General features: G+C 40.6%; 1 protein-coding gene across 3 annotated transcripts in view; it reads right to left on the bottom strand.

Annotated features, from left to right (window-relative positions):
* The window catches only part of DPYD (dihydropyrimidine dehydrogenase), a 1270977-nt gene that overhangs the window by 762349 nt on the left and 496089 nt on the right, over positions 1-12539 (bottom strand). The gene's annotated exons all lie outside the window — the stretch shown is intronic.

Raw genomic sequence — 12539 nt, 5'->3', positions numbered from 1 at the left:
ATTACAATGAAGTCATCGAATACATGTAGAAAAGGAGGATACAAGTAGAGAGGGAGAAAGTCAGAGTGATAGAAACAGTGTAGAGACATCGAGTACATGAAAGTAGAGTACAGGGATAAGGCATTAAGAGTTCTTGGTTACAAATCGATTGAACATGTTTATTTTAACTAGTTTTCTAAAGCTAAGATAGGATGAGGAGAGCTTAATGATGTTACTCAGCCAACCATTCTGTCGGCCTGCCTGGAAAGCAAGAGTTCTGCCCAGGTATCTCTTGAATCGGCAGGTCTTTAATGTTGGGTGGCTAAACATATGTACTCTGCGTGCAGGCCTGGTGGAACAGTCCAGGTTTAAATGGGAAACCAGGTATATGGGGGCCAAACCTTGAATGGATTTGAAACATGCATATTCATTGGGGAAATCCTGAAAACCCGACTGGATTGCAGCCCTCGAGGAGGGACTTTGATACCCCTGCCCTAGAGTGTCCCTCTGTTGTGCTCAGCTCTCTGTAAACAGAACGCTGACTGCTTTGAGGTCTGAAAAGTTCAAATGAAAAATACACAAAAGAAAGTTTAAGAATACTGTATTTAAGAATGGCCAAAAAAGGTATATGTACTAAGGACCAAAACGTCTACATAGGTCATTAAAAAAATGATAGATGTCTTGCTGTTTTTAGAATGAACATTTTTTCTACTGGATTTCTGGATGTCTTTCCCAAAACAGCGAAACTCAGACATAGGCGTGTTATCAAAAATGCCCCTCTAAGTCAACAAGTCAGTGAAACAATATATTATTATTATTTACAAACTCAAACACCATAGTTAAATCAAGATAAATCAACAGTCCTCCTGCCTTCTTGTCCAAATTTACCCTGATTTAATCAATTAGGGCAAGGCTAGAGTGTTCTGCATGATGAAGTAAATGAAATCCCACTAATTTTTCTGAAATCTTAGAAAAGGAAGATTTGAGACAGGATGTTAATTAGCCATTAGTATGGACTGCAGCCATAAGAACATAAGATTTACCGCTGCTGGGTCAGACTAGTGGTCCATCGTGCCGAGCAGTCCACTCATGCGATGGCCCTTAGGTCAAAGACCAGTGCCCTACTAAAGTCTAGCCTTACGTGCATATGTTCTGGTCCAGCAGGAACTTATCTACGGTAACCTTTTCTTGAATCCCTTTAGGGTGCTTTCCCCTATAACAGCCTCCGGAAAAGCGTTCCAGATTTCTACCACTCTCTGGGTGAAGAAGAACTTTCTTACGTTTGTACAGAGTCTATCCCCTTTTAACTTTAAAGAGTGCCCTCTCGTTCTTTCCACCATGGAGAGGGTGAACAATCTTTCTTTCTCTACTAAGCCAATTCCCTTCAATATCTTGAATGTTTCGATCATGTTCACTCTCAGTCTCATCTTCTCAAGGGAGAAGAGGCCCAGTTTCTCTAGCCTCTCATTGTATGGCAATTCCTCCAGTTCCTTAACTATTTTTGTCGCTCTTCTCTGGACCCTTTCGAGTAGTACCATGTCCTTTTTTCATGTACAGCGACCGTTGTTGAATGCAGTACTCCAGGTGGGGGCGCACCATGGCCCGGTACAGTGGCATGATAACCTTCTCTGATCTGTTTGTGATCCCCTTCTTAATCATTCCTAGCATTCTGTTTGCCCTTTTGGCCGCCACCGCACATTGCGCAGACGGATTCATTGTCTTGTCTACAAGTACTCCCAAGTCTCTTTCCTGGGGGCTCTTTCTGAGTACAGCACTGGACATCCTGTATTTGTGCATATAATTTTTGTTACTGACATGCATCACTTTACACTTATCAACGTTGAACCTCATTTGCCATTGTGCGACCCATTCCTCAAGTGTGTTTATGTCTCGTTGTAGGTCTTCACAATCCTTCTGTGTCCTCACTACCCTGAATAGCTTTGTATTGTCCGCAAATTTTAGTCACCTCGCTCATCATGAGCTTAGAGCCCTTTTTAGACAAAAGAACATAACATTAATGTTCCATTCCAAGGGAAACTGCATAGTTAAGGCTCTTAGTAACTAGAAACAGGAGGTAAGGCAGCAAAGTATCTAACACTTATTTTAACAAATAATTGGAAGTGTAAATGTTAGGAATGTACAAAACCTTAGAGATGAAATAAAAACAGGTAAGTTCAAGACAATGGGCAAATGGAAATTGGAAAAACTGCTATGACCAAAAGATGACGAGGAGGCCATACTGTCTGACAAAGAAACTGAGCTCAAATGTGCTACAGATGGTGGTGAAGATATGCCTGAATATCCAAAATTGTCATACTGAAGAAAAGAGCAAGACCATCTGCTGTCAAGGAGGAAGTGTCCAGATACCGTTGAGAAAAATTAGCCATCTGGTAAAGAATTTCACAAAGCCTAGAGGGATTAGAATCCCTTTACAATAAATGAAAGTAGTCTTCCTTGGCCCAAGTAGTATCCATTTTATAATTTCATGCCAGTTCCTTAAATGTGGCTAAGTGAAGAACAGAATGAGATTTGCGCCAGCAGTGCTTGATGTGCTGCAGTTCTCTTTTTCACAGTCAAAGGCCAGCATGCAACCAGAAACATTTACGAAGCCTGGTTGGCCAATTAGTGATCCAGTTCAGAAATTCTGTGAAAACCTTGTCTAAGAAAATAAAACCTGCAATTAGCCCCTGTGCCTGGAAACCGGAACCTTTTTACTGAAAAGTTTGATGGCACCCAAGATGCATTAGCAGAGCTTCCAATTTATCTAGCTCAAAGATGGAGATTTTAGGCCAGCCCTAGCTTTCTGGCAAATCTTTCATGATGAATTATGGGATTGCTGCATAGATTTCAATGGACAGGATCAGAGATTTTAAATTCTACACTGCTTTGGGATGTAAGCTAAAACCAGAAGTGGCCAAAACGTTTACTTCACAGAAATAGATACTTTGGCATCTCTGAATTAGAGTGTTTCTTTATGAAGTGCTTCCTGCACTCCAATAGAAGAGGCCCAGGTGTAGGAACATTTTGCTGGGTTACTCCCTATTGGATTAGCCCATTTCTGTGAAATTTGAATGATTTTGTAACTGCCAAGACCCTCAGGTTTGAGAATCCTCATCCTGTCCAAATATTTCAGTTTCTGTGGCTTTGTTGTGTTGCAAAGCCTTTTGCTTTTAAGGCTGCAGTTCCTGGTATTCCAGTCCTGGGGACTACGGTTGCCTTTGCCCCAGTATAATGAAGTTGGGCGTGAAAGATGAATGCACTTGCTCTGGCACTATACCACCCCCAATGTCCCTGGTGTGAATATTATTTTATTCATGCATTATATTTTATTTGGAATATTTAATTGTGAATATTTATTTTGTTTATCATACTGCAGCACCACAGCTCAGGATAGATCTCTACCTGTGGGGACTGGTGACTTCCACTGATATTCCATTCTGCTGTTATTTAGAAGAGCCTGAGGACTCCTATTAGCACTTTTATATTAGAATTTTATTATATGTAATATAGATCAGATTACCTGTTGAACCTCATTTTCATTTTGAAGTTTTAGTACTTAATTATGTGCCTCTTTGGATTGATTCTTCATGGTTCTGGTTCTTTCAGTCATTGGGTAGCAACCCGGACTCCACCCTACTCTGTTTCTATCTTCTCTTTCTATGTGTAGGAGGATTGGCTTCTTGCTACTCCATGCTCCAGCTCCTGTGTACCTCTTCCCTCAGTATACACCTCTCTGCCCCCCCCCCCACCAAGCTTGCATCCTTCCTTTCCCACCCCCTTACCTCTTTAAAATATTCGCCTGAACATTATCCTGAACATTAAGGAACACACATCCTGAACACATATCGAACACATCCTGAACATTAAGGAACTCCGATGGATGTTTGAATTGAATACTATGATTCCCTACGTGTTCAATCTAACAAGTGATTGGATGACATTGGCAGCTTGATCTTTATTGGACTTGCTGCCTCTGGGAGGTAGGGAGTTTGCACCATTATGATTGGTGCGAGTTGGGATACATCATAGGGGGTTCCCTTCTTTGGTTCTGCCCAGAACGCCACGGCCATGTTGCTGACCCGGCATTAATAATATGGATTTAGTAGTTCTAAGAATTTGAACTGTTCTGGTAAGTCCACTATACTCATTTTGTGCCTCTTTCTTAGTTCATTAGGAAGAGCTAATGATAATTTATTATTTTATAGTAATCTCCGTCCCCGACCCTGAGGAAGATGTTAGAAACGCATCGGTGGGGATTATGACAGAACTGTTCTAAGATAAGTGGCACTTTAAGAATATTTATGAATAATTATTTATTATAAACACTGGCACTTTATCCTTTGCAAATTAATGAATATATGATAAGTTCTACATAAAAAAATTTCACCTTTAATGGTTCCGATGAGGATGGCTACCACACTGAATAACTAAAACCCTACTTGGTTTAGTGTGGCTCTCTGAGGAACACGGTGCTGTTATAACTGGACTCAACCAAGGTAGAAACTATAGTATTATTAAGTGATTTCCTATACTGATTGTGTGCATTTTGGATGGTTATTTATTTTCAAGCATAAGTAAACAACAAGTATTGGTCATGTCACAACAAAGCAACCAGAAAACAATAGTGAGGATTGTATACAAAGCACCAGAAAGAATTTAATAAAATGTACCTAAATGATAAAAACAAAAATATATAAAATAAAAATATGCTGTTTGATTCTCCTTTTGTACTTTCCATTCAATTACAAGGATGAAAGTTCTATGTAGTCTAGGTTATTTCCTCCATGCTATAGTTGAAGCCTTAGGTGACAAGAAGTCAAAAATACACCTTTAAGTTCTTTTATTCTTGAGTTGAAGAACAGCCAAGAGAATTCTTCCTGATTGATATCCTCTCAGCGGGTAAAAACTCAAAAGGACTCAGAGGACAATTTTATGTGCTTTTATTAAACCTGATGTAGCAAAGTAGTTTTCAACTTTTTGCTAAATAAATTCTACTGTCCCTATATATAATAATAAATAAAGAAACCAAACAATTAAAGCAGAAAAAATATTAACGTTGGCTTTTACAAAGCTATGGTGGAGGTTTCAACTGTAGGCTGGTGAGGTAAATGCTCTGATGCTCATAGAATTCCTATGAGTGTCGGAACATTTACCTCGCCAGCCTGCGGCAGAAACCTCCAATGTGGCTTTGTAAAAGGAGCCCTAAATATCTTATTAATAACTTTTTGAAGGTATGTTATGATAGCTTAAAATAAAATCTAAGTTTCAAATAGAGTTCCGAAGAGCTAGAAGAAGTGTCATATATTCATAAAAAGGGTAGCTAGTTCAATTCAAAATAGGAGTGGCAAGTCCAAAGTGGTGTTAAGAAACTCAGGCAGATGGTCAATTTCTACACATGGCAGAGTGGGAAGTAGAACAGCTCTGCTTTCTTCCTTCTAAGTCTGGAGAAATTTGTCTGGCATCCAGTTGGAAACTACAGACGTTGAAATTCTGTCTAAGATAACCAGAGTTAGTGATGAAAATAAAATGCAAAACTGAGACTTTTCCTTGTAAGGAGGAATTCTACAATGAAGTACATTCACTGAATAACATTTTTGAGGAATGGCCCATTACTTTATCATCAAAACTGAATGTCTAAACCTCTGTGTTTATTTTCTCCCAGTGTCTTAAATCTGATTTGTAGAGTTGGAGGCCTTATATCTATTACTCAGTGATTCCCTCCGGTGCTCCTCACCATGAAGAGAGAGAGAGAGACAGAGCAAAAGAGAGATACTAAGAAAAATTAGGAGCCTGAAAGAATAACTTTGTTTAGGTCATCTGGGTTGGAAAGCACACATTTGTCTGTGCATGAAACAAAGCCTAGAACCCAATATGCAAGGAGATTTAACCACATTTATTTAGTCCCAGATATTCAGTGCAGCTGCCCAGACATGGCCTGGCATTGAATATTTGGAGCTAAATCCGACTGCGGCACTCAGCTTTAAAAAAGAAAAAAACAAAACAAAACACTCACTGAAGCAGGCTGAATACTAGCCAGCCATTAATTTGCTAACTCTCAATATTTTCTTAAATACATATAGGGCTTCTTCTATCAAACTGCGCTAGGAGTTTATAGTGCAGAGAGCCAAGCTGAATGGCCCGCGCTGCTCCTGACACTCATAGGAGCTCTATGAGCGTCGGGAGCAGCATGGGCCATTCAGTACGGCTCACCGCGCTACAAACTGCTAGCGCAATTCGATAGAAGAGGCCCATAGTAAGCCAAATCAGCATATATATTCTACAGCATGCACAACCTAGATGACCTAACAAAAAATATGTTTAACAAAAAACATATTTAACTAAAAATAACCGAATTATTAGGGAGTTGACAGGTTTAAAAAGTGCAGTGGATGTTGAAGCAGACAAAATGAAGATATCAAACATCTTTATTATAGAATCATTTTAAACATGTTATGTTATATTTAATCTTATATCCTGTCAAAGCCTCGCAAAGCGGAGTTCAAGGCGGGCTACAAACAGCAATGTAAGCACAGGGCCTGATTCTCGTCAATAGCCCTTTTTCTCCTCCCCCTGCTTACAGGGGCATCCTTAAGAAGCAATTTTGTAAAAGTCAGCCATTTTGAAATTGGAAGCTTCTCTGCCTACATTATAATGGAACTTAACAAAATATAAATATATAGCAGAAATCATTGGAGTCAATATTCACCTGGAAGTTACCTGCATTCAGCTGGAGTGTTAGCACCTGTAAATGCCATGGAACCCCACTGACATACAATATTTTATTATTATTATTATTATTGATTTATTTGTTGTATTTACATAACAAAACACAAGTATATCCAATTCAAACAGCATATAAATCAGGGGTAGGGAACTTCGGTCCTTGAGAGCCGTATTCCAGTCGGGTTTTCAGGATTTCCCTAATGAATATGCATTGAAAGTAGTGCATGCAAATAGATCTCATGCATATTCATTGGGGAAATTGTGAAAACCCAACTGGAATACGGCTCTCGAGCATCGGAGTTCCCTACCCCTGATATAAATGCTCATCAAATAAAGTCAAAGGCAATAGTTTATCAATGATCAAGTCCACATTAAATGGCCGAGAGTGCCAAAGCTTAAAAATAAAGGGTAAAGTTTAACATCTTGGCAGCTAAAAGATGTGGCACAACGGGAACTCACAGCAGCCATTTTGATGATGGCTCTGCACGGGGCAGGAGCTTAGAAAGATCGCTTCTGCCCCGCGTCACCGCTAGACCACCAGGTAAGGTCTGGGGGATGTCCAGGGCAGCGTTTCTCCATTAAAAAACAAGGGGCAAATAAAATCACAAATACCGTAACCGAATTCACGAGTGGGGAAACCGCGAATCGGGAGGGGGAGCTTTACAAGTGTGGCCTCACTAATGACTCATACAGGGGTATCAACACTTCCTTTCTTCTGCTGGTTACATCTCTCTCTATACAGCTTAACATCCTTTTGGCTACAGCCACCGTCTTGTCACACTGTTTCAACACCTTCAGATCCTCATATATTGGCCCTCCAAGGTCCCTCTCCCTGTCTGCACATATCACCTTTCACCTCCAAGCACATATGGCTCCCTTAGATTTATACGCCACAAGTGCATCACTCTGTACTTCTTTGCACTGAATTTTAATTGCCAAACATTACACCATTCTTCTAACCTTTGCTGCTCCTTTTTCATGTTTTCCACTCCCTCTGGGGTGTTCACTCTGTTACAAATCTTGGACTGCTCCACAAAGAGGCAAACTTTAGCTTCTAACCCTTCGGCAATACTGCTCACAAATATATTGAACAGAATTGGCCCCAGCACTCCATTACTCACCTTTCCTTCATCCAAGTGAATTCCATTAACCACCACTCTATGGCGTCTGTTTGTCAACCAGTTTCTAATCCAGTTCACCACTTTGGGTCCTAACATCAGTCTGTCAAGTTTATTCAAGAGCCTCCTATGAGGAACTGTGTCAAAGGCTTTGCTGAAATCTCAGTAAATTACATCTAGTGAGCATATATGATCCAGTTCTCTGGTTGCCCAGTCAAAGAATTCAATCAGGTTAGTTTGGTACAATTTACATTTGGTAAAACCATGTTGCCTTGGATCATTTCCTACAGCAGTGCTTCCATTACATTTCCAATAACTGAAGTAAGGCTTAGTGGCTGTAGTTTCCCACTTTTTCTCTGTGACCACTTTTATGAAGAGGGACCACATCCTCTCTTCTTCAGTCCTTCAGAAATTCACGCATCTCCAAAGATGTGTTAAATCTTTAAGAGGACCCATCAGAACCTCTCTGAGCTCCCTCAGTATCTTGCGATGGATCCTGTCTAGTCCCATAGCTTTGTCCAACTAGAATTTTGTTTTATTTTAATTTTTAAATACTTTCAAAATAACAATCACAGTTACATCATTGCGACAAATAGAATTGTTATTATAATAACTAACCACAATTTAGAAGAAAATTTTAAAAAGATAAGACTTGGGGGTCCTTTTGTCAAGCTGCGCTAGCAGGCTTAACGCGTCAGACATTTCAACACGCGCTAACCCCCGCGGCCGGCTAAAGAACTAACGTCTGCTCAATGCAGGCGTTAGTGGCTAGCACGGCAGGTGGTTTAACGCGCGGTATTACGTGCGTTAAACCCCTACCGCAGTTTCATAAAAGGACCCCTTAAATTTTCAACCACACACACAAGAAAAGAAATGATCCAAGACTGCTCAAATTATAAAGAAATAACAAGCAAACTTATCAATATGCAATTCACCACCAACACACTCTTAGTCAATTTCAGCAGACTGAGGAACAGCTACTTGGATCCTAGCTTCCTCTTTAGGCACAAGAAATTCTACAAGTTGCTTGGATTCGAAAAACATAAAAGACTGGAGGTCAGCGGCTTAGCCAGGCCTGAGCTCAAAGGCCCCTGATTCTATAAAGGCCGCCTAAAGTTAAGCACCGATATCGGCACCAAGCCCTGATTCTATAAAGTTCACTTATATTTAGGCGCCAATATTGGTGCCTAACTTAATTGATCAACAGGCTTAATCGACCCTGATATTGGCCCTCAATACCTCACAATCAGTTTCAATTGGACTTAATTTAAAGTTAGGTGACTAACTCAAAAACTCAATTTTGTAAAAAGTATGCGCCTAGACCAAAGTGCCTACACTAAAAATGGGTGTAGTTTCATTAGGCACCTCTTTGTGAATTAGGCGACGTTAGGCTCTGATATTGGCGGACCCGCTATGCATAAGGCCTGATTGGTCCAGGCTTCTAGAGCCTGGGCCAATCAGGCCTTAGATATAGCGGGGATGGGCCGGGAAGGGGCGGGCCCGTCTCATTTCCACGAGGCGGGCCTGTCGTCTGGACGGCAGCAAGACCCGTCCAGCTGACCAACATTGAAAGGTTAGTTGGGGGAGGGAGATTAGTTGGGGCGGGGGGTCGTCGGGCTTTCCGGCAGGAGGAGTTGGGCATCCTCCTGTCAGCGATTACGAGTTTGGGGGAGAGGGGGGTCCAGGGTTCGGGGTTCCGACAGGAGGAGTTGGGCATCCTCCTGCCGGTGATGGGACAGGCGGCCATGGCCGCTATACTTATTGCAGCAGGGAGATCCCTTGCAGCGATAAGTGTAGCGACTGTGTCTAATTTAACCCGATTCTCTAACCGGCGTCTATACCATGGACGCCGGTTACAGAATCGGGGTTTAGTGTAGGACCGATTCTGTATAAGACACCTCTCCTGGGCGTCCTATACAGAATCAGGGCCTAAGTGCAATTCCATAAAAGTTACGTGCAACATAACATTACAGCAGATTTCTAGACCGCATAGCCATGTGGTTTACAAAAAGATTATACTAATGCTACAAGGGTATCTAATTGGTCAAAAATTTAGATAAAAAGAAAGGTTTTCAACAACTTTCTAAAATGTTCATATGAAATAGATCTAACTAACATTAGTTGGAAATCTTTATCACAATATGCCGCCAGATAAGCGAGAGTGTCTTTGTGATATTTCTTACTTTTACAGCCCTTGACCGAAGGAAACGTAAACAGAGCATGTGATTTCCTACTATTTTTCCGTGACAAAATATCAGACCTGTCAACAAGATAGCGTGGGGCAAGTCCGAAGGCTACTTTATAGTATAAACATCTCAACTTAAAAATTACCTGAGCCTCCACCGGAAGCCAATGCAGTTCACGGTAGCAGGGCGTCACATGATCAAACCTCCTCAGGCCATAAAGCAATCTTACTGCCATATTCTGTACCAAGGTCAGTCTAGCCATATTTTTCTTGGTTCTTTTCAGATAGACTCTGCTACAATAGTCCAATAGGCCCAAAAGTAGTGACTGAACAAGGATTCTAAAAACAGCAACCTCAAAATAGGGTCTAATGGTGCGTAATTTCCATAAAGTATAATATCTTTTTGGACCACTGTATCGATCTGATTATACATAGCAGCAGTTATGCTTCATAACTTTTAGGCACAGTCATTTAAGCCAAGGAAAACCTGGCCTAAATGCTTTCACCTAAGTTGTGTGCACATTGGTGCATAAGCTAAAAAAAATTGCACATAACTTAAAAGAACGCCCAAGATTCCACTCCCTAGCCGCACCCCTTTTTGAGATTCACACACTCAGACAGACATAACATTTTGGGCAGTGCTGTTCTTTTTAGATTTAAACCTGCAGTTGTGTCAGTGGAAGCACAGGTAGAAAAGGTCTAGTAGCAACAGAAAAGGAACATATTTTCACTGCTGTGAAGGATGAGCCAGTGAGACAGGAATTTTGTGCCTTTTGAGTTTTGACATCTTGAGCCAGCGCCTCACCTGACTGATACTGTAAGTTAGCTCTGGCTGGATCAAGTGAATAATTATATGTTGGGCAGCAGATAGGGGGGTGAAAGAGGGAAAGATATATCATGCTGGTTTATATGGAGTCTTTCCAGAGCCATGTCTTTCCTTCTGCTGCCCAAAGAATAACTATTCACTCACTTCTAACTTGACTGGGATCTTCTGTGGCATCAGCTGTAAGTCACTTGTTTCTACTCCCAAGGGTCTTATGCATGATTGCTGGTGAGTCTCAAACAACAGTGAAGGGAAAACTAGTGGTTTTCCTGATCTCATAGACCAGGGGTAGGCAATTCCGGTCCTCAAGAGCCGGAGCCAGGTCAGGTTTTCAGGATGCATGAATAAATAAATAAATAAATAAATATGCATGAGATAGATTTGCATCTCAAGGAGGCAGTGCATGCAAATCTATCATTGTGGATGTCCTGAAAACCTGACCTGGCTCCGGCTCTCGAGGACCGGTATTGCCTACCCCTGTCATAGACTATAAAGGCAATGGACATGAATGTATTTTGGGGTCATTCAGGATGTTTCCCCATTGTTTATTTAGAAAATACAAACTATAAAATTGTATCATTCCTCATGTTTTACCTTTTATTTTCAAATGAATTAACTATTCCATCTTCTCTGCGTTCATTTTACTTTACCCCTGCAGTGGTTTTGGAAAATGCTAAAAGTCTATCAAACAGCACACACCTTTTCTTGGAAGAAGAATCCTCCTGCAATCCCTCCAAAAAGTATGTCTGCAAGAAGTCTTGTACAATAATTTGTTATTCACATTTGGCTAATTTTGGTAAAACCAGTTATAAAGCTGATTATTAATATAAATAAAAATATGCCTTTACCTAGTTGCAAATGTATACAGAGAAAAATAAATATTAGGGGGGGGTCAATATTCAAAGTGAGATAAATGGTTACGGGAGGCTGTTATCCAGTTAACTCATGTTGATTGGGCCCGAGGAAATATTAAGTTGCATTTACCTGAATAATGCCACTGAACATCCTCTCTAACCACTATTTATTGATTGATGGGGATTTATTAACCGCCTTTATGAAGAGACTCGCCCTGAAACCAGCTATTCTGTGGGCAGTACAGACCTTAACCACAGAAGTTAAACGGGAAAATACGATCACATACATAGCAGTCCCATCTGGTTTAACTCATCCAGTTAAGGGGCAAATGTTGGAACTTCTCTGGTTAAGTGCTATCCTTCCGCACAGAACCGGATATTTAATGCCAGTTCCCAGACATGGCCTGACATTGAACATCCGGGCATAATTTGATGGCAATGCTCAGCATTAAAAAAAAACGTTGACTACTGCCTCCACAAACATCAGTCAATGACTGATTATTTGCAGCACCCTATAGGTGTTGGCAAAATAAGGGCACTCTTCTACTTGATATAATTAGAATCATTTACATCTCTGACTGAAAAAAATAAATAGCTCATTTTCTATGTTTCTGTTTCTGAAAATCTAGATACCAGTGACATCAAAAGAGAGTTTTGAAAGGTAAGTTAACCTAAAACATGAAAGTTGCCTAGGGAAATCCTGGAATCTCTGTCACTGGAGGGTTAGTTTTTTGTTTTTTGGGTTTTATTTGTATTTTTATTTTTAGAACAGATAAGATAACAGATGTGTCTGGGATAATTTGGGCACCCTGGATCCTGTTCTGAGGCATGCAGATTGACTAGCTGATCTCTTGAGG

Source organism: Geotrypetes seraphini, chromosome 12 (assembly GCF_902459505.1).
Source record: "Geotrypetes seraphini chromosome 12, aGeoSer1.1, whole genome shotgun sequence".
Classification (NCBI taxonomy): Eukaryota; Metazoa; Chordata; class Amphibia; order Gymnophiona; family Dermophiidae; genus Geotrypetes; species Geotrypetes seraphini.
Note: the sequence above shows the minus strand (reverse complement) of the source record. Positions and strands in the feature narration are given on the sequence as shown.